Below are 24242 nucleotides of genomic sequence, written 5' to 3'. Positions count from 1 at the left end.
CTACAAATCTTACTGGACTATTTTCAAGAAATCAATGAAGTGTTTTACTCAGCTAAATGGCATACATTTATTATATATCCTTTCTTATTCACTTTTTATTTTTCCTAAAATTGCTTATTAATATACTAGTTTAGTGTCTCCTTAGTTCAAATTGTCAGACTGTCAATTTTTTTCCTCACATATAAGTTTTACTATTAGAATTCTCCTCATTCCTGAACCAATCTGCACTAATAATCTTCTAGGCCCCATCACCTTTGAAGTTTCCCTTATCACTTTATTTTCTGGATCATATATTCTTTTGTTGAACCAGCGGCTTGCAATAAAAAGATGTGTGCATGTACATATTCTGAATCTTTATGTATCTAAAACTATTCAGTCCTAGAGAGTTTTATGTTGAAAATAATTCTCTCAGAAGTCTGACTGAACTCCTAAACTACATCCAGCACTTAGCACTGACAATGAAAATCAGAATTATGCCACTCTGCTTTTTCCTCCCTGGTAGGCTAGTGCTTTTTTCCCTTCAGGAGGTTTTTAGGATCTTCCTTTATCATTGATATCTTCAAAATTCATAAGGATGTGTCTAGATGGAGGCTCTTCTTTTCATCATACTTGCTCACTTCTCAGTAAACCCTTACCATTATCTACTTATTCAGGAATCATTTCTTCAGTTTATCTTGGGCTCTCCTTTCATACAACAGGCTTTCAGTGAACTTTTCCTTGTTCACTGATATTTAAGACTGCTGCTGCTGCTGCTGCTGCTAAGTCGCTTCAGTCATGTCCGACTCTGTGCGACCCCATAGACGGCAGGCAACCAGGCTCCCCCATCCCTGGGATTCTCCAGGCAAGAACACTGGAGTGGGTTGCCATTTCCTTTTCCAATGCATGATAATGAAAAGCGAAAGTGAAGTCGCTCTGTCATGTCCAACCCTCAGCGACCCCATGGACTGCAGCCTACCAGGCTCCTCCGTCCATGGGATTTTCCAGGCAAGAATACTGGAGTGGGGTGCCATTGCCTTCTCCGATTGAAGACTGAGGTTATAAGAATTTGCATGTGAATTCTTCCTTCTGATACAGAACTTAAAGAGTGATGAGATAAGCTTCAGGGTTATTAGCTGGTAAGGCAAAACTTAGGTTGAAAAGCCAAAGTATGAAGGTCTTTCTTCAGAACCCCCTCCACGTTATTTACCTGAAAAGCTAGACAACTGGGTGTGGGTCAGTGGGCAGTGTCCACCTGTTTAAGATACGGACATCTTACTTCTCACAACTGTCGATGTTATCCTCTCCACCGTCACCTTGCTGGAACACTGGTCAGGGTTACCACTAGAGGCTTAGAATCAGCAGATACCTCAGTCCTACAGCTGGGCAACGCTGAGAAGAAACACGCTCAATTAGAGCACAGGTTTAAATTTTGAAACCATTACAGTGGGTAGAAAGTATTAGGAACACTGCAAATAAGTTATATGACAAATTATAGACCAGGCGACTTGGAATCCTAATTCCCATTCACAGTGAATTATGTATAAAATAATACCTATTAAATATGTATATGGCTTTCTTTTGGGGGGAGGAGGCACACTGCACAGCATGAGATCTTAGTTCCCCAACCAAGGATCAAACCTGCACTTCCTACACTGGAAGCAGAGTCTTAACCATTTGAATGCCAGTGTAGTCCCAGATTACACCCTTACTATAAACAACTAACTCATACACTTTTGTCTCCTAAGCTGTTAGTAGCTGAAAACTGGTATCTCAGAACAAATATACTTTTAATTAACCAGACAATTTAAGCAACAAAAACAGTCCGTTCCCCAAACAATTTTGAAGAAGAGGTCAAACGGAAGTTAAGGCAAATATGATGATTCTACCTGTTAAATATCTGCTACATCCCAGGTACTATGCTAGGTGGTAAGAGAAACATATATAACATAACACCAAGGAACCACAGACTAAATGGGGGAACAAAAGGGCATGAAAAAACATTTCCTATAATGAACAAACTCAGAAAGAATTTCTAATCTATCTAGGAGCAAGAGACAAGATCAGTCAAGACTTCATCAACACTCAGCTGATTAACCTGAAACATGAGCAGTAGTTTCCCAGATGAACTTTATAAAGGGCTTTGTAAGCCTAGGGAACATATGCAAAGGCACTAAGTTCCACAACAATACACACTTTTCTAGGTACAAAACTTCAGAGAAAAAGCAGCAAAAAATAACACTGGCCAAATGAAAAATGCATATAAGGCACGCGCGTGTGCTCAGTCATGTTGGACTCTTTGCAACCCCGTGGAGAGTAACTTGCCACGCTCCTCTGTCCACAGGATTTTTCAGGCAAGAATACTGGAGTGGGTTGCCATTTCCTTCTCCAGGGGATCTTCCTGACCCAGGGATTGAACCTGTGTCTCCTGTATTGGTAGGTGGATTCTTTACCACTGAGCCACTTGGGAAGCCTACATATACCCCGTACCTAGCACATAATAGGTTATCAATACCAGCTGAATAAATAAACATACAAATAAATATATGCTATCAAAGGAGAGAAAAGATGGAAACTGTAATAAATCCACAATAATCTATGAACAAGAAAATAACAACATGAATTAGAGTCATGTATAGCAGGGCTTTGAGTAACTTAGTTTTTATACTTTAGGCTTTCCAAGGTTTTCATTTTAGTAATGATATTAAATAATTTTAAAAGTATACTGGACAGATATCTAGAATTAACTCCATGTGGTATTAAAAGCAAACGAGAAATTTAGAATAATTCCCAGGTTTTCAACTTGAGAGAATGGGAGGATAATACAAGGGAAATTAGGAGGAAAACAGCAGCCATGTTAAATTATCTGTTTCATCAAAGAACAGATGTCTATTAGACAAAATATTTATAAACACTGACCATATACTAAGACATAAAACAAGTCTCAACAAATTTCAAGCTATAAAAATCATAAGCCATATGGCTTATGTTCTCTGACTGCAATGGTATAGAACTAAAAAGCCATAAGAATATAAATTAAAATTTTAAAAACTTAGTCATATACTTCTAAAATAACCCACGGGCCAAAGAAGCAACCATAATGGAAATTATCAAGTATTTTGAGTTGAACAATTATAAAAATATCATATATTAAAACTTTTCAGATATGGCTAATGCAGTACTTAGATAAGTCACTTTTTAAAATATCTATTAATAGAAAAGAAAAACGTTAAGACTTATTTTGTAGCCTAATATATAATGTATCTTGGAGAATATTTCATGTACACATGAAACACATGATGGAATAGAAGAAAGTATATTCTATTCCTTTTGAATGGAATGTTCTGTATATATCTATGAAAATCCACTTGGATCATTTAAGGTCAATGTTTCCTTTTTGAGGTTCTGTCAGCATGATCTATCCACTGATGAAAAGGGAGTATTAAAGTCCCCTATTATTATTGTACTGCTGTGTATTTCTCCCTTGGGTCTCTTAATTATCGTTTAAACATTAAGTGATCCCATCTGGGTGCATAAGTATTTACAAATATTATATCCTCTTGTTGTATTGACCCCTTTACCATTATGTAATGCCCTTCTGTGTCTTTTATTAGTCTTTTCCCACTACAGTGGTATGAAACTACAAATAGATTTTAAGAAAAAAAAAAAAAAGAAAAGAAAAAAATCACAAATACGTAATTAAACGACATACTACTGGACAACCAACAATTCAAAGAAAAATCAAAAGAGATATTAAAAAATATCTTAAGACAAATGAAGATGGAAAAAGAACATACCAAAACATACGGGATGCAGCAAAAGCAATTCTAAGAAGGAATTCCATAGTAATACAGGCCTATGTCAGGAAACCAGAAAAATCTATAGTAAGCAACCTAACTTTACACTACAAGGAACTAGAAAGAGAAGAACAAGGGCAAGAGTTAGCAGAAAGAAGGAAATAACAAAGATCAGAGCAGAAATAAATAAAATAGAGACTAAAAAGACAATAGATATCAAATTGCCAACATCCGCTGGATCATGGAAAAGGCAAGAGAGTTCCAGAAAAACATCTATTTCTGCTTTATTGACTATGCCAAAGCCTTTGACTCTGTGGATCACAATAAACCGTGGAAAATTCTGAAAGAGATGGGAATACCAGACCACCTAACCTGCCTCTTGAGAAACCTGTATACAGGTCAGGAAGCAACAGTTAGAACTGGATATGGAACAACAGATTGGTTCCAAATCAGAAAAGGAGTGTGTCAAGGCTGTATATTGTCACCCTGCTTATTTAACTTCTATGCAGAGTGCATCATGAGAAACAGTGGACTGGAAGAAACACAAGCTGGAATCAAGATTGCCGGGAGAAATATAAATAACCTCAGATATGCAGATGACACCACCCTTCTGGCAGAAAGTGAAGAGGAACTCAAAAGCTTCTTGATGAAAGTGAAAGAGGAGAGTGAAAAAGCTGGCTTAAAGCTCAACATTCAGAAAACGAAGATCATGGCATCCGGTCCCATCACTTCATGGGAAATAGATGGGGAAACAGTGGAAATAGTATCAGACTTTATTTTGGGGGGTCCAAAATCACTGCAGATGGTGACTACAGCCATGAAATTAAAAGATGCTTACTCCTTGGAAGAAAAGTTATGGCCAACCTAGATAGTATATTCAAAAGCAGAGACATTACTTTGCCAACAAAGGTCTGTCTAGTCAAGGCTATGGTTTTTCCAAGTAGTCATGTATGGATGTGAGAGTTGGACTGTGAAGAAGGCTGAGTGCCGAAGAATTGATGCTTTTGAACTGTGGTGTTGGAGAAGACTCTTGAGAGTCCCTTGGACTGCAAGGAGATCCAACCAGTCCATTCTGAAGGAGATCAACCCTGGGATTTCTTGGGAAAGAATGATGCTAAAGCTGAAACTCCAGTACTTTGGCCACCTCATGCGAAGAGTTGACTCACTGGAAAAGACTCTGATGCTGGGAGGGATTCGGGGCAGGAGGAGAAGGGGACAACAGAGGATGAGATGGCTGGATGGCATCACTGACTCGAAGGATATGAATCTGAGTGAACTCCAGGAGTTGGTGATGGACAGGGAGGCCTGGCATGCTGCAATTCATGGGGTCGCAAAGAGTCAGACACGACTGAGCAACTGAACTGAACTGAACTGAACTGATGAAACCTAAGACATGGTTCTTGGAAAAGATAAACAAAATAGACAAATCTTTAGCTAGTTACCAAGAAAAAGAGAAATCAATAAGATCAGAAATGAAAGTGGAGATGTTACAACTGATACAACAGAAACACAAAGAATCATAAAAGACTACAATGAACAATTATACACCAACAAGGACAACACAGAAGAAAACAAATTCCTAGAAAAAAAACAAATTCCTAGAAACATACAACCTGCCAAGAATGAATCATGAAGAGAAAATCTGAACAGATTGAAGTGGAGATGGAACCATTAATTTTTAAACAAACTCCTAACAAACAAAAATCCAGAATCAAATGGCTTCATTGCTAAATTCTACAGAACATTCGATGAAGAATTAATGCAAATCCATCTCAAACGCCTTCAAAAAAATAGAAGGCAAGAGAACAATTCCAAATTCATTTTATGAGACCAGCATTAGCCTGAGACCAAAACCAAAGATTCACAAGAAAAGAAAACCACAAATTAATATCCCTGATAAACACCGATGCAAAAAAAAACAACAAAATAGTAGCAAACTGAATTCAACAAAATATTAAACAATCACACACCATAATCGAGTGGGATCATCCAGAGATGCAAAGATGGTGTAACATTCATGAATCAATCTGATATACAACATTAACAAAATGAATAATAAAAACCACATGATCATCTCAACAGATGCAGAAAAAGCACTTGACAAATGCTAACCTCTTTGACTCACTTCTCAGAGTAATGAAAATAAAAATAAACAAATGGGACCTAATTAAACTTAAAAGCTTTTACACAGCAAAGGAAATCATAAATAAGACGAAAAGACAACACTCAGAATGGGAGAATATACATGCAAATGAAGCAATAATAAAGGGTCAATTTTCAAAATGCACAAGCAGCTCAAGCAAAAAACGGGTGAAAGACCTAACGTTTTTCCAAAGATGACATACAGACTGCCAACAAACATGTGAAAAGATACTCAACATCACTCATTATTACAGAATGCAAATAAAAACTACAATGAGACATTACCTCACACTTGTCAGAATGGCCATCATCAAAAACTCTACAAACAATAAATGCTGGAGAGAGTATGGAGAAAAGGGAACCCTCCTGCACTACTGGTGGGAATGTAAATTGATACAACTACTATGGAAAACAGAATGTAGGTTTCTTAAAAAACTAAAAATAAAACTATCATTGGCAGCTGGATTCTTAACCACTAAGCCACCTGGGTATCACTACAGCAGCATGAAACACGGAAAGACAGTGAAAGTACTCATTTAAAATTCTAAGTGAAAAATAAATAGGGTGAAAATCAACTTTATAACGAGCCAAATTATCGATCAAGAGTGAAGGTACAGACTTCCCTGGTGGTGTAGTGGTTAAGACTCTGCCCTTCCACTGCAGGGCCTGTGGGCTGAATCCCTGGTTGGGGAACAAAGATCCCACATGCCTCTTGTCTTCAACCCAAAAAAAGAATGAAGGCAGTGCAAGAGTATTTTCAAGCCTATGAAATCTGTAAAGACTTATCCCCAAACACACTTTCTCTGACCTTTACAGAAGATACCAAAGAGTGGGAGTAAACCAAATAAAAGGCAGACATAGGATACAAGGGAGTCAACACAGCAGACAGGCAAAGGAATGATGGTGCAGGCAAGCCCCAAGACATCTTTTAGAGCTACAAGTACAGATTAGAGCAGAACTCCAGAAGAGCTCCAGGAGAATATTTCAAGAAAAATAAACATGATTGATTAAGTTACACAACAGATCTCGAAAAGTACACTTCAAGACATTTTACAAACTGTGGCAAGATGAGTGAATATTTCAATGTTCACAGAAAACTAAGCCAATTTTAATTTTAGGTGAAACAACTTTGAAATACAGTTGTATAAGAAAAGAATTCTAGAGATAAAAGCTTAAAATATGTAACAAATTTCTGACATTGTTCTAAGATCTGTGCATGTATTAACTCACCGAAGCCTCATGATTACTCTGTAACATCATACTCTACGTGGCTCATATGTAAGCTATTTTTATAAAATCCTACAAAGGAAAATGGAGTTTGAAATTTTTTGTATAACCATACTGAAAGAATGTTGGAAGAGACTAAATGAGAAAAAATTCTCATTTAACATCACAGGAAGAAAATTCTCAAACTGATGAATCAACACACAGCTACGTTTTCTTTAGCAATATAAAGAAGAAACAGGAGAGCTAACAAGCAGCATGCGGGCAGCGGAAGGGGGTGGGGCCGAAGGTGGGGGGGTGCGTCATGAGGCGAGAGGTGTCCCAGCCACCACCGTTAGTATGCCCAGAGCCACAGTGGAGGTGAGGCACGGACCCCACGGGCTTGGGGCCAGGGCCAGCAGAAGCCCTTCCAGGTGGGTTTCTACAACATCAAGCGGACCCTAGGCAAGGGCAATTTCTTGGTGGTGAAGCTAGCTGGGCATCAAGTCACCAAAACACAGGTTGCAATAAAAATAATTGACAAAACATGATTAGGTTCAAGCCATCTGGAGAAAATACATCAAGAGGTTCACATCATGAAGCTTCTGAATATTCCTCACATCAAAAAACTCTGTTTATCAGTTTTGAATGCATGGAGGTTGACTGTTAAATTTAGGATGAAAATTTAAAAACTTATCTCTTTACTGCAGATGTGTCTGTGCTCAGTAGCTCCTGGGGCAGGCTGCCATTTCCTATTCCAGGGGATCTTCCCTACCCAGGGATGAAACCATGTCTCCTGCACTGGCATACAGGTTCTCTACCAGCAGCATCACCTGGAAAGCCGACACTGCCGAAAAGTCTACCATACAGTGCGAAAAGAATCTGAGTTAAACTAGACACTTCCACCTTGGCAGATAATTATTAAACTTTAAAACTAGCTGCTCTTACTAGTTTTCCTTAACTTGTCTGCGCAAAGGCAGATGTGACCATTTGTCTATCCTGTTTCAAACCGTCCATCAAAAATGGAGACCTGTTACACCTGTGCCCTGATGAGAGCAAGGAACCTGCCATCTAATCCACTTTAAAAACCTACCTCACTCTGTCTGTCCGGCTTGCTTTGTGACTTTATTTTTGTTCTCCTGTTGGAACTAATAAACTGTACCTTTGGGGAAAAGAATAAAAAGAAGAAATACTAAAAGTTAAAAACAGTTGCCTCTAAGAAAGGTAGCGGGAACAGACAAACTGTATTTTTGTTAAAATTTTTTTAATTTTACAACTATTTGATGTTTTATACTCAGCAAGCAATATTTTGATGAATATTAGAAAATTATTAAAGTTAAGAAATACTCTTGGTAACATCAACATCTACAGCAGTGTTTCCCAAAGGAAGTAACAGTTCTGGAATAACAGTTCTACAGAATATTAACAGCCGCTTTATGAAAAGTCATATGAAGAAAAAGTAGGGGGCTTTTTCATGAAGGATTATTCTGAAGCCCTTCATACATTAAGATACACTTCACAGTTTTTTCACAGAACTACCCACACTCCCTTCCCCTTGAACTAGCTCAAAAATCTTACTGTTTTAAGTCAGTTCTCAAATGTAATTAAGTCCACAGACCAGGGTCAATCTACAACAAAGTAAGAAAAGCAAGGATATACTGAGCTTTAATTAAGTTAAAATTATATTAAGCTTTAATTAAGTTAATCACCTGATAGACCATTCTGTATTTTGAGAGCATATCCTTTTCACGTTCTTGGAGCTGAAATATATCTTCTTTTACAAAATAATGGTGATAAGTGGCAGTTTTTTTAAACACTTTTACTTTCCAAAATAAAAAGCTGACAACCTTATGTCAGGACACTACCTCCAGCCCACTAAGAAAAGCGAAAAGTTTATGAAAGTCAAATCTGGGAATCTTACGAAAACTCTTTTAAAAGATGATCAAAACAATCCTCTAAGGAAAATAGTCACCACAGAAATGGAAAGATAACCCAGAGAGAGAAATAGCATTTAAAAAAAAAAAAAAAAAAGACGACTGAGAAAAAGGAGATAGTAACGTATCAGATGTACCTAATAGAGTAGGTTAGGGAAAATAAGCAATAAAAGCTGTTTATTGAAGTTAACCATTCCAAAGTCAACTATGATCACTGAGCTTAAATGCCAGATTGCCGCTACTGCTGCTAAGTCACTTCAGTCGTGTCCGACTCTGTGCGACCCCACAGACGGCAGCCCACTAGGCTCCTCTTTCCCTGGGATTCACCAGGCAAGAACACTGGAATGGGTTGCCATATCCTTCTCCAATGCATGAAAGTGAAAATGAAAGTGAAGTCACTCAGTCGTGCCCAACTCTTAGCGACCCCATGGACTGCAGCCTACCAGGCTCCTCCGCCCTTGGGATTTTCCAGGCAAGAGTACTGGAGTGGGTTGCCAATGCCAGATTACATGGGGCTTTACAAACAGGCTGAGTTTAGCTTACACTTTTTAAGCTCCTCAGAGATCAAAAGATGTTTTGGGATGGGCAAACTTAACCATTAATATAAGCTACTGGTTAAAGAATGAAGAGACTGTTGAAACTAGGTTATTTACTAACCATAAATATTAATAGTCTAACAAACCTACTCTTTCATAAACTGATGATTAAGTCTGACTACTGTGTAAAACATATATTAAAAACAGAATCAAAGAATTTTCTAGGAATGTATCACCTAACAACTTCTAACAAATGGAATTTGCATTTCAAATTACAAGTGAAAAGAAATATATTGCTCTCTAAAACTTTACATAGTGTCTGGCAGAAAACAACAGGTACTTAATAATTATCTCTTAAAAAAATTAATCAAAGCTTATATTCACCAATACACATATATAAGTTAAAAAAAAATCCACCTATCAAGCAAATATCACTATCCTATGAATGCACATATTTTACTATAGAAAAAGCCAAAAACCTTTTAATTGCCTTAATTTCACCTCACTTGAAGACTGAAACTAAAAGCAGAAGAGGCAATTCTCCACCCCAACCTCAGTTTCAGCCTATATCCTCTAGAATTAAAAATAGCTTAGCCATCTAACAGGTCAGGCAATGACAGAGGTGTTTACAATTTCAGTTGAGTGTGGCTTTGGCTCTCTTCGTGAAATTACAGAAAATATACTTTAACACCTTCAAATTTAGGAAAAAATATCAGTTTTATAGAACACTTTCGTATGTTCAGGCTTTTACAACAAGTATATTTTGTGATCACATAAAGATTTTTATAAACTATTAATAAAAGATCATTACTTTTTTAAAAAATTGTAAATGACACTTAAATATAACATATCAAGTGTTTTTGGAACAGCAAAGAAATACCAAACATTTAGAGACAGTATAACATTTCAAAACTATATTGGATTTTTTTTAAAAGATAGTCGGTGCCTTTTCATCATAATATCCACGTCATCTAAACTGTGCAAATAGAAAACAGAATGTCTCCACAATGACATTTTATTATGTAGCTAGTAATATCAGTGTGCATATCCCTCATGATATTAGTTATGAGATGAACAGTTATCTTACATGCAATAATTAGCTATACTGCATACAATAGATAGCAGGTAACCACAGATTTAAAACAACAAAACCGACAACGCTAATGCTGTTTAACTGCTAAGGCGCGTCCAACTCTTTTGTGACCCCAAGGACTGAACAGCCTGTCAGGTCCTCTGTCCATGGGATTTCCCAGGCAAGCATACTAGAGTGGGTTTCCATTTCCTTCTCTTGACCTGGGGATTGAACCCCGTTTCCTGCACTGACAGGCAGATTCTTTACCACTGAGCCACCTGACAAGCCCAAAATGCAAAATAACTCAGCCACAAAAAAAGAAACAATGCCATCTGCAGCAATATGGATGGACCAAGAGATTATCCTGCTAAGTGAAGTAAGCCAGATAGAGAAAAATAAATATTAGATATCGGTTTATGTGGAATCTTTAAAAATGAAAATGAACAAGAAAACAAACTTGTGGGTTATCAAGGGGGAAAAGAGGGGAGAGGGATAAATTAGAGGCGTTTGGGACTAACATATACACACTATGTATAAAAACAGATAACCAGCAAGGACCTACTGTACAGCACAGGGAACTATACTCAATATTTTATAGTAACTATAAGGCAAAAGAACCTGAAAAAAAATACATAACAATCACTTTGCTGTACGCTTGAAACAAATACAACACTGTAAATCAACTACACTTCAATAAGAATAAAAGAAATTCACAAATCCCTTTTTAAAAAAAAAAAAAACAGAAAAAAAAGGCAATGTCGTTAGAACCCAAAACTACATGAGAATTCTCTGAAATTCAGTATAAATACACTGTTAGTAATAGATAAGAACACTCAACCAGGGCTGCATAAACCACTCTTCTAATACAATTCATGAACTGCTATAGAAAAGTCCTCACACTGTCAGTAGAGAGGTTCAAGTATCCATAAGGAAACCTTAAACTGTGGGAAGGAAATTATCATCTCTCTTGTGGTTGAAAACTGGTTTATTTTGTTTCTGTATGTTTAAAACATCTTAATATTATAAAACTATAATTCTAAAAAAGAAACAAAAACTCACCTAGCAATAGTAAAGTGCTATTTGTGCCAGACACTCCTCAAAGAGCTCAAAGTTCTTTTTCTGATGTCTATTAATAACTTTAAAGTCAAATTCCCTGGAGGTTTTCAGTCCCTTTGCCAGATTCCCAGGTTGGGAAATCTGTTGTGGATCCTAGAACTTTCGTATTGCGGGTCCTAGAACTTTCAGGTCATGGAGGGGAGTTCTGACAAAACGTGGTCCACTGGAGAAGGGAATAGCAAACCACTTCAGTGTTCTTGCCTTGAGAACCCCATGAACAGGATGAAAAGGCAAAAAGATATGACACTGAAAGATGAACTCCCCAGGTCGGGAGGTGCCCAATATGCTACTGAAGAAGAGTGGAGAAATAACTCCAGAAAGAATGAAGACACGGAGCCAAAGCAAAAATAACACCCAGCAGCGGATGTGACTGGTGATGGAAAAGTCCAAAGCTGTAAAGAACAATATTGCATCGGAACCTGGAATGTTAGGTCAAACAGGAATTGGGAGTGGTCAAACAGGAGATGGCAAGACTGAACATCAATATTTTGGAATCAGTGAACTAAAATGGACTGGAATGGGTGAATTTAATTCCAATGACCATTATATCTACTACTGTCAGCAAGAATCCCTTAGAAGAAACAAAGTAGCCCCTCACAGTCAACAGAAGAGTCCTAAATGCAGTACTTGGGTGCAAATTCAAAAATGACAGAATGATCTTTGTTTCCAAGGTAAACCAGTCAATATCACAGTAATCCAAGTCTATGCCCAACCACAAATCCCAAAGAAGCTAAAGTAGAATGGTTCTATTAAGACCTACAAGACCTTCTATAACTAACACCAAAAACAGATGTCCTTTTCATCATAGGGGATTAGAATGCAAAAGGCAGAAGGCAAGAGATACCTGGAGTAACAGGTCTGGCCTTGGAGTACAAAATGAAGAAGGGCAAAGGCTAACAGAGTTTTGCCAAAAGAACGCACTGGTCATAACAAATACCCTCTTCCAACAACACAAGAGACGACTCAACACACAGACATCACCAGATGGTCAATACCAAAATCAGACTGATTATTTTCTTTGCAGCCAAAGATGAGAGAAGCTCTATACAGTCAGCAAAAACAAGACATGGAGCTGACTGTGGCTCAGATCATGAACCGCTTATTGCCAAATTCAGACTTAAATTGAAGAAAGTAGGGAAAAATACCACTAGGCCATTTGGGGGGTGTGGGGGGTGTGGGTGTGTGTACACCTTTATATAATTATTTTAATTATTCCATAGATTAGCTTTAAGAAACAATGTCATCAATATTCATGATGTCACCAAAATTGATTCTATGAGGGAAAAGTATGCTATAAAACTCAAGTAGTGATTCAGAATACACACACATATACACACACACAAACTACTAACACTAATAAATCAGTTCAGCAAGGTTGCAGAATACAAGATTAACATACAAAAATCAACTGTTTCTATAAACTAGCAATGAACAATCAGAAATGAAATTAAGAAAAAATTTGATTTGCAATAGCACCATAAAGGACAAAATATTTATGGAATAAATCTAACCAAAAAGTGGAAAGCTTATACAATGGCAACTACACAACAACAGAGACAGGAATTAAATAAGACCTACATGAATGGAAAAAAAGTCAACTCATTTAAGCTCATAGATGTTAACACTGTTAAGATGGCAATATTTCCCGAACTGATCTACACATTTGAAGCAGTACCTATCAATATCCCAGCTGCCTTTTTTTTTTGCAGAAACTGACAGATCCTAAAATTCACATGAAGGAACAAATACCCAAATAACCTTGAAAAAGAATGACAAAACTACTGTAAGTACTTCCCAATTTCGGAACTTAAAAACAATGGTAATGAAGACATTATGATACAGGCATAAGCACACAAAAATAAATGGGTGGGATGAAATTAAGACTCCAGAAACAAACCATTACATTTATGATCAACTGATCTTTGAAAAGACTGCCAAAATAATTCCATGGAGAAAGAAGAGTTTTTTTAACAAATGGTTCTAGGGAATTGGTAAATGTAAAAAGAATAAAGCCGGGGTTTCCCTGGTGGCTCAGTGACAAAGAAACGCGTGCCAATGCAGGGAACAGGAGTCTGATCCCTGATTCAGGAAGATCCCTTATGCCACGGAGCAACTAAGCCTGTGCACCACAACTACTGAGCTTGTGCACAACTACTGAGGCCCAAATCCCTAGAGCTTAAGCTCAGCAATAAGAGAAGCCACTGTGGTAAGAAGCCCGTGGATGGCAAGTAGAGTAGCCTCTGCTTCCCACAGCTAGAGAAAAGCCCACACAGCTACAAAGACCAAGCAGAGCTGACAAATAATAGAATTAAAAAAAAAAAAGAATGAAGCTGGATACTTACTTCACACTGTATGCAAAAATTTACACAAAATGGATCATAAATCAAATGTAAGAGCTAACACTATTCTTAGAAAAAAAGAATGTAAATCTTTTGTGACTCTGTGTTAGAAAACAGTTTCTCAGATGACATCAAAAGCACAAGTGAAAAAGGAAAAAGGGATAAATTAAACTTGATCAAAAGTTTTGTGCTTCAAAGGACACCATCAAGTGAAAAGACAACCCACAGAAGAAAATAATTACATATCATACATCTGATAGGGGACTTGTACCCAAAATGTACAAAGAATGCTTACAACTCTCAGTGAAAAAAAAAAAAAAGAAAGAATCCAATTTTTCAAATAGGCAAAGGCCCTAAATAGACAGTTCTTCAAAGAAGGTATACAACAGGCCAATAACTATAGGGTTTAAAACATGCTCAACAACATCAACCATCAGGGTAATGCAAATCAAAACCACAAGAGATACCACTGCACACCCACTAGCATGGTTTGGTATTTTGTATTTTTTGGCTGTGCTGGGTCTTCGCTGCAGCACGCGCACTTCTCTAGCTGCAGAGCAAGGGCTCTAGAGCTTGCAGGCTCAGCGGCTGCAGAACTCAGGCTCTCTAGTTGTGGTGCTCAGGCTTCTCTCGTTGCGGTGCATGGACTGTCCAGCTGCAGAGCACAGGCTCAGTATCCACAGCACATGGGGACTATAGTTATGGTGTGCAGGTTTAGCTGCCCCACAACATGTGGGATCTTAATTCCTAGACCAAGGACTGAACCCATGTCCCCTGCAATGGAAGGAGGATTCTTAACCACTGAACCAACAGGTAAGTTCCCACAAGGATGGTTATAGTCAAGAAGACAGACAAGTACAAGCAAGGATGTGGAGAAACTGAACCCTCATTGTTGCTGCTGAGGCTATAAAGGGTGCAGGGCCTTTGGAAAATGGTTTGGCAGTTCCTCAAAACTTTAAACAGATATCATCTGACCCAATAATTCCACTCATAGCTACATACCTAAAAGAGAAATGGAAGCACGTGTCCATACAAACCCTGCATATGTATGTTTACAGTAACATTATTCATAATAGCCAAAAAGTGGGGGGGGGGGGGGGGAGGACAATGTCCAGGGACTTCCCTGGTGGTCCACTGCCTAAGACTCTGCACTTCCAATGCAGGGGACCCCAGACTGATTCCTAGTCAGGAAACTAGCCACAACTAAGAGTCTGCATGCCACAACTAAAGATCCCACAAGCTGCAACAAAGATCAAAGATTCCATGTGTGGCAACTAAGACCCAGTGCAGCTAGCTAGCAAATAAATAGAGTCTAAAAATACACACAGAAAAAAATTAAAAATATGTTGCATCCAAAAACTGAAAACATGATGATGTAAAAAAGGAACAATCAGAATCCACAGACAAGCTCCTAGAAATTAAAAATAAGATTTAAGAAAAAGTTTAATTGAACAGGAAAAATAAGTCAATAAAAATATCCCAGAATATTGGGGAGTGAGGGTGGGGAGTAGGGTAAATGATCAAGAAAATGGACAATATAAAAGAAATGAGGCCATCAACCAAGAGATAATGCATAGGACAAATAAATTTTTTTGACTCGTGTGGATTTGTATTATCATCTCTAAAAACCAGGTCTACTTTCATGTCGATATAGAGCAAAACCCATCACAATATTATAAAGCAATTATCCTCCAATTAAAGTCAACAAATTTTAAGAATTACATCAGTTCAGGTCAGTCGCTCAGTTGTGTCCCACTCTTTGCGATCCCATGAATCGCAGCCAGGCCTCCCTGTCCATCAGCAACTCCCGGAGTTCACTCAGACTCACGTCCACATAGCTCTGCGACCCCACCCCCCAAATCAGGTTACTCTATATACTGCTCTGTAATAAGCCATTAAAAAAAAACATTGTAACAGTAGTTTGAAACATCTTTTCCTATCTAGAAATACATTTCCACAGCACTTAATTTATTTTTGTTAGTTAACATTTATCTTTCATTGAGATACAACTGACATATGCTATACTAGTTTCAGGTATACAGTATGATTTGATATTTGTATATATTTTGAAATGACAATTAAAGTTTGGTTTAACATCAGTTAGCCATACGTCTAGTTAACATCAGTCACAATCTTTTTTCTTGTATGAGAACTTTTAACTTCTACTGTCTTAGCAACTTTCAAATATGCAATACAGCATATTAATTATAGGTCACCATGCTGTACATTATATCTCCAAACTTTATTTTATAACTGGAAGTTTGTACCTTTTGACCTCCTTCACCCATTTTGTCCAACCCACACCCATAATCTGGCAATCACCAATCTGTTCTCTGTATCTATGAGCTTAGGTTTTTTGGTTGCTATTGTTGTTTTAGATCATACAATATCTGTCTTTCTCTGACTCATTTTACTAAGCATAATGCCCTCAAGATCCAATCATTTTGTTGTCACAAATTGCAAGATCTCATTCTTTTTAATGGCTGAATATTTCATTATACACACACCTATACAACCCTACCTCATTTTCTTTATCCATTCATCTATTGATAAGCACTCAGGTTGTTTCCAAGTCTTTGCTATTATAAATTTAGTGCTGCAATGAACATGGGAGGTATATACAGTTGACCGCTGAACAAGTTGGAGGTTAGAGGCACCAACCAACCCCCACACCAACGCACAATCAAAAATCTGAGTGCTCCTATCTCTGACTCAAAAACAAAAGAACTGATAACTCAAAGTCAGTAAGCTGAAATAGTCTTGGATAGAATTACCATCAAATTCTAGCTCATATGATTCCACATTTTGTGATCTCTAATCAAACAAACTTTCCCCCAACACTTACTTAATTTAAAGATCTATAAAGTGAAAATACAGGTACTCTTTTATTGAAAAAAATCCACATAATAGGTGGAATCCACACACTTCAAACCTGTGTCCTTTTAGGTCAACTGTGTACCATTTCCAGTTACTGCTCCCATTTTCTTGAAATAAATACCCAGAAATGGAATTGCTAGATCATATGGTAGTTCTGTTTTTAATTTTTTGAGGAACTTTCATACTGTTTTCCGTAGTGGCTGCACCAATTTACATTCCCACCAACAGTGCACAAGGATTCCCTTTCTCTACATCCTCACCAATACTTGTTATTTGTCTTTTTGGTAACAAACAATCTAACAGATGTGAAGGATTATTTTTTAAATAATAATAAAAGGAAATCTGAAAAGACCCTGATGCTGGGAAAGATTCAAGGCAGGAGAAGGGGACAACAGAGGGTGAGATGGTTGGATGGCATCATCGACTCAATGGACACGAGTTTGGGTAAACTCCGGGATTTGGCGATGGACAGGGAGGCCTGGCATGCTGCGGTCCATGGGGTCACAGAGAGTCAAACACAACTGAGACACTGAACTGAACTGAAAGGAAATTTCCCAAGATGGAAAGACGACAGAAATCTTCAAAATAATAAGACTTTCAAGGTACTGATTTTCAAAAACCCTAAATTCACATGAAACTGCATAATAATGAAAACAGAAGACACAATAAACTTCCAAAGAGAAAAATCAAGTTACTTACAAAAGAATAAGAATCAGAATTAGACTTAAACTTAAGAGAAACACTAGATTCTCTAAGACAATGGATTGCCTCAAAATTGCGAAGAAAAATAATTTTCAAACTAGAATCCCAATCAACCAAACTAAATTTGAAAAACTGAAGGTATATAAAATAAATGTTAAGATCTTAAACCAAGATTTGAGGATTTGGCTCTAGTTAAGTGAGGAAATATCCTCTAAGAAAGAAAAATCATGGGATGCAAGAAATAGAACACCCAACCCAAGAGAGCAACATAGAGAATCCCCATAATGGCAGCCATGAAAAAAATCTAGAGAGCAACCAGTCTGGATTACAAAAAGGCAAAAAAAAATTAAGACTGAAAAGGAATGTAAAGATAACAAAAATGAAGCAGTGGAAGGAGGCAGAGAAATCAAAGCAAAGGAAGGGACTTTTCAATTTGCCTTACAGTAGAGGAATAAAGTCTAAAGCTGACAGAATATGAAAGAAGGTTTAAGTTAAAGAACTAACCAACAAAAAACCCAAAACTGGAAAGGAGAAAAGAGATGTAGGGCCTAAGTGAACTGAATCTTTACTGCAACAGGAATGTCTTTATCCAGCAAAATGTCTAAAGTGAATAAATCAAATAGTATAAAAAGTATCATTTAGCATTATAGAAATAATCAACAGAACAAAGGAATGTAACACTTAAAAAGAAAGCAATTCCCTCACAAAACAGGACTCAGAAGGCCTCAAGACTGTAGCTTTTGATTTTAAATCCTTCTGTTTCTGTACTCTGATACTTTTAGTCAACTACATGTATTACCCAACTAAAGGAAATTCTAAAGTTTAGCATAAATGAAAAATAAACTCAGACATAAGGATCATGGAAAAAGCAAGAGAGTTCCAGAAAACATCTATTTCTGCTTTATTGACTATGCCAAAGCCTTTGACTCTGTGGATCACAAGAAACTGTGGAAAATTCTGAAAGAGATGGGAATACCAGACCACCTGACCTGCCTCTTGAGAAATCTGTATGCAGGTCACGAAGCAACAGTTAGAACTGGACATGGAACAACAGACTGGTTCCAAATAAGAAAAGGAGTCCGTCAAGGCTGTATATTGTCACCCTGCTTATTTAACTTCTATGCAGAGTACATCATGAGAAACGCTGGACTGGAAGAAACACAAGCTGGAATCAAGATTGCCAGGAGAAATATCCATAACCTCAGATATGCAGATGACACCACCCTTATGGCAGAAAGTGAAGAGGAACTAAAAAGCCTCTTGATGAAAGTGAAAGAGGAGAGTGAAAAAGTTGGCTTAAAGCTCAACATTCAGAAAACGAAGATCATGGCATCTGGTCCCACCACATCATGGGAAATAGACAGGGAAACAGTGTAAACAGTGTCAGACTTTAATTTTTGGGGCTTCAAAATCACTGTAGATGGTGACTGCAGCCATGAAAAAGACGCTTACTCCTTGGAAGAAAAGTTATGACCAACCTAGATAGCATATTCAAAAGCAGAGACATTACTTTGCCAACTAAGGTCCATCTAGTCAAGGCTATGGTTTTTCCTGTGGTCATGTATGGATGTGAGAGTTGGACTGTGAAGAAGGCTGAGTGCCGAAGAATTGATGCTTTTGAACTGTGGTGTTAGAGAAGACTCTTGAGAGTCCCTTGGACTGCAAGGAGATCCAACCAGTCCATTCTGAAGGAGATCAACCCTGGGATTTCTTTGGAGGGAAGGATGCTGAAGCTGAAACTCCAGTACTCTGGCCACCTCATGCGAAGAGTTGACTCATTGGAAAAGACTCTGATGCTGGGAGGGATTGGGGGCAGTAGGAGAAAGGGACGACCGAGGATGAGATGGCTGGATGGCATCACGGACTCGATGGACATGAGTCTGAGTGAACTCCGGGAGATGGTGATGAACAAGGAGGCCTGGCGTGCTGCAATTCATGGGGTCGCAAAGAGTCGGACACGACTGAGCGACTGAACTGAACTGAACTGAAGTCAGTGAGACTTAAAAAAGCATTTTTGGTAGCTGTCAGGGTGATAGATTAATTTTCAAAGTTTTTTCATATTTAAATTTTCTACAAGTATATATATGTTATAATATCTAATAATAAAACTAAATGAGAGCTGAAGTTGAAACTATGTTTTCAAAGAACATGTTTTCCTGACTACATAGAAAAGAGAAGCCTACAAACATATGCATGAGGATACAAGGTTAAGGTGAATGCCTTTTTCTGTTTTAAGTATGAAGAGTCTTGACCATTTTCCTAATATGAAAGGAAGATACCAAAAGATAACTGAAAACACAAGTAAGAGAAATTGAATCTTTAAGGGAAAGACTAACCTTGAATCAAAAAAGATACATTTCTTCTGATATGAGGATGGGTACACCTACAGTTAAGCTGGAAGATATGAAAGGCAAAGCTGAAGCAGGTCATGTTTGAGAGCCTCAAGTTTTTTCTAAGAATTGACAAAAATCTGCCTAAGCAGAGGTGGTTAGGAATGTTAATCATCATGCAATGCATAAAACCACCCTAACTCCCTAAAGAAAATAGTAGATTGGAGTAGAAAGTCTCAAGGTATGGTCCCTAGGGATCTACAAGGTCTACAAAGTCATAGCTAGTTTCAAAATAATATTAAGACATATCTGCCTTTTTCACTCATTCTCTCACAACTGTAACGTGGAATTTTCCAGGGGCTAAATGCTACATGATGATTTCACTCTTTAAGATTAATGGGGTATATACGTAAGTATTTTCATTTTTAAATTTTCTTAGTTTTAATTTATCATCAGTAAATATTAAGAGATGACTCTTGATAAATTTTTTGTGATTCTCAATAATTAAGAGTATAAAGGGGGGACACTTCCCTGGTGGTTCCATGGTCAAGAATCCACCTTCCCACGCAGGAACTCGGGTTCCATCCCCGGTTGGGGAGCTAGGATTCCACATGACTCAGGGCAACTAAGCCCTCGCACCGCAACTAGAGAGCCCCTGAGCCATGCCTCGACTAAGACCCCATGCTGCCAAAAATAAACAAATATTTTTTAAAGGACAGAGGGAGTGTAAAGCGCTCCTGAGACCAACAACTTTGAGAATCACTGCACCAGTGAATACAAGAATATTCTAAATTTTTAATCTTTGCAAATGACCACTTTTGTTTGTTCCTCTCTAAATGAACAGCAAAAACTCTTGAAACAAAAAAAAGGAAAAAGATTCTATTCTGCAGCCTGTTTTTGAAAAAGAAAAATCTAAGAGATAGATTTAGACATAAAGTGGAAAATACTATGAGATCTACAAAAACATAAAAGAGGACACGCAGGAAAAACTTGATTTGGAGAATGATTCAATTCCCTTTGACAAATCCCATCAACCTAAAGGAAAGCCAGTGTCCACTGGCTAGAACCTTATTTTAGCTAAGAAGTTCCTAGCAGGTCATTTACTTCCTAGCTAATGGAAAAAAACAAAAACAAAAAACCCTCCTTATAATATCCCTAAATAAGTGGATGATCTAGCCTCTGTTTAAATGTTTCCCTGAAAAGAGAATTCTCTAATTCATAGCACCTAAATGCAATTTTACAAAACCTTTAACAGTTCACAGAGTGCCCAGTCTACAAAGTTCCATTAACTACTTTATTAACCTCTTATTTAAAGTATTTTAAATGAGTATGATGTAAACGGTACTAAAATATTTTTCAAGTATGAAAAACATGTCTATTATTAGTCTTCCCTTTGTAAGCTCTTAGTAATGTTTTAATAAGAACTGCTAAGTTGCTAAACTTGATCCCAGAACAAAATTCAGTACTTCTTAATCCTGGCTGCAAAACAAAATCAACTAGGAAGAATTTTTAAACACAAAAATATACAAAAGCTTGCACCGAATTTCTCAAATCAGAATCTCCAGGGTGTGAGTTCTAGGAAACTGGTCTTTGTTTTGGTTTGGTTTTTCAGTTCTATGGGTGCTTATCTAAGGTGAGTTAGCAGCACTGCTGCTGCTACTGCTAAGTTGCTTCAGTCGTGTCCAACTCTGTGCTACCCCATCTATAGATGGCAGCTCACCAGGTTCCCCCGTCCCTGGGATTCTCCAGGTAGGAACACTGGAGTGGGTTCCCATTTCCTTCTCCAATGCATGAAAGTGAAAAGCGAAAAGTGAAGTCGCTCAGTCATGTCCGACTCTTAGCAACCCCATGGATAGCAGCACTGGTCAACCCAAAATACCAAGAGCTGGTATTTTTCAAATTTTAATATGGTTTTTAAAAATTCAACATTCGGTTCAGTAACACTTCTAAAAATAGTATACTCAACAGGGTACATGGCAGTTTAGCTTACATGTTTGAAGTCATACTTATGAATAGGGAAAAATAAATTATTCATTATTTGACATACTCGTCATCTGGAGAGGAAAGTTGCAGAGGGTGTTTTTATTGTATAGGTTTCATCATAGGTACTTCTCTTGTTCTATACAACTCCTCAGGAAAAGGATTTTGGAAAATAATACTAAACAATTACATTGCATCTAGTTTTTAAAGCACTTTCTCCTTTATTTTCCTTCTTGACCCTCCCAGCAATCCTGCGAATAACACATGTGGGTAACATCCCTGTTTCGTAAGTAAAGGAACTAACTAAAACTGCTGCAGAGTTAGTAGATTAAACAAAAACCCAAATCTTCTGAGTATACAGTCAGTACTTTCCAGTAGACAACTGTGTCTTTCCACCTCAACCCCCCACTACAACCTAAAAACATTGTGGGAGCTTTATCTGCAATATAAACTTCACTAGTAAGAGTAGAGAAAAACAAAAGTTGACTATTTTTAGAACCTGACCAACTGAAACCAAACCAAATTTAACCTCATCTTGCTATGCCTGATTTGGTCCATTTTTGTACCCCTAATTTTTATTTTTTAATCAAACATTTTAGTTTGAGATATTGTATTTTATAAACAGCTGTAAGAAATAATAGATTCTGCGTAACTCTTATCCAATGGTAGCATCTTTGAAAACTGCAGAATAATATCACAAGCAAAAATATTAACATCAATACAGTCAAGATACTAATATTTCCATCATCACAAGGATCCCTTACATTACCTTGTTCCCCTAATTTTTATATATTCATCTTAGGGAACATTTGGAAGTAAACGTGCTAGAGTTCAAGGGGCCACAAAGACTGAGTGACTGAATAACAACTCATTAAGTCCCTACTCAGTTTTATCCATTCAAAGTAACAGAACTGACTTCACAAGCCATTAAAAAACCTTTTATGTTACACCCTTAAAATGTTGGTTAGGACTGTCACCACATAATATTAAGATTCTTAAGCCACTACTATAATATTCCTTGTAGAATGGAATTTTTCAAGCTAAGACAGCAGTTACAGTTTTATGAAACAAAAATTTAAACAGATGTGCATACTGCCAAGATTCCAGTATTTATATTAGGTGAATTATATAAATTAAAGTGAACTGTAATTAGGGAGATGGAGGAGCCTAAGAAAAGCTACATGTGAGCTTACTAGGAAGAAAAAAATATTCTATGATACCATGATAGAATATATATGTAATTATATCCATTTGTCAAAACTGTACTGGAATTAGGGAATGGTTTCTTAGGTATGACATCAAATGCACAAGCAAGGGACTTCCCTGATAGCTCAGTGGTCAAGAATACAATGCAGGAGGCATGCGTTCGATCCCCCATCCAGGAAGATCCCACATGCTGCGGAGCAACTAAGCCCAAGCTCCACAACTACTGAGCCAGCACTCCAGAGGCCAGAAACCTTACATACCTAGCCCATATGCTGCAACTACTGAAGCCCAGAAGCCCTAGAGCCTATGCTCCATAAGACAGGCCACCACAATGAGAAATTGGCACACCTATCTAGAGAAAAGCCTCAGCAGCAATGAAGACTCACCACAGCCAAAAAATGATAACAAAACAAAACAAAACACACAAGCAAAAAAGAAAAAGAGGATAAATCAAACATCTTCAAAATGGAAAACTTTTGTGTTTCAATGGACATCATTAAGTGAAAAGACAACCCACAGGAGATAACTGTACATCATACATTTGATAAGGGACTTGCATTCAAAATACACAAAAATGCTTACAACTCTCACTAAAAAGAGAATCCAATTGTTTTTTAAGAGGCAAAGGACCTAAATAGGCAGTTATTCAAACAAGATATACCACAGCCCAAATAACTACAGGGTTTAAAACATGCAACAGCATTAGCCATCAGGGCAATGCAAATCAAAACCACAATGAGATACCACTGCACACCCAGCAGGATGGTTATAATCAAAAAGACAAGTATAAGCAAGGATTTGGAGAAGGCAATGGCAACCCACTCCAGTACTCTTGCCTGGAAAATCCCATGGATGGAGGAGCCTGGTAGGCTACAGTCCATGGGGTCGCTAAGAGTCAGACTCGACTGAGCGACTTCACTTTCACTTTTCACTTTCATGCATTGGAAAAGAAAATGGCAACCCACTCCAATGTTCTTGCCTGGAGAATCCCAGGCGGAGCCTGGTTGGCTACCGTCTATGGGGTCACAGAGT

General features: G+C 37.6%; 1 protein-coding gene across 7 annotated transcripts in view; it reads right to left on the bottom strand.

The window, feature by feature from the left end:
* The window catches only part of MTF2 (metal response element binding transcription factor 2), a 74975-nt gene that overhangs the window by 45927 nt on the left and 4806 nt on the right, over positions 1–24242 (bottom strand). Inside the window, exons 2-3 of one of the 7 annotated variants that reach the window (XM_042251034.1) lie at positions 8212–8280; positions 1187–1368 (exon numbers count right to left, since the gene is read on the bottom strand). The exons of 5 other annotated variants lie outside the window; for them this stretch is intronic. The gene's annotated coding sequence lies outside the window, so the exon portion shown is untranslated. The remainder of the gene's footprint in view (positions 1–1186; positions 1369–8211; positions 8281–24242) is intronic. One more of the 7 variants, XM_060411859.1, reaches the window with a different exon arrangement.

This window comes from Ovis aries, chromosome 1 (genome assembly GCF_016772045.2).
Source record: "Ovis aries strain OAR_USU_Benz2616 breed Rambouillet chromosome 1, ARS-UI_Ramb_v3.0, whole genome shotgun sequence".
In the NCBI taxonomy this organism is placed as follows: Eukaryota; Metazoa; Chordata; class Mammalia; order Artiodactyla; family Bovidae; genus Ovis; species Ovis aries.
The sequence above is the reverse complement of the archived record's forward strand: the minus strand, read 5'-3'. Positions and strand labels throughout refer to the sequence as shown.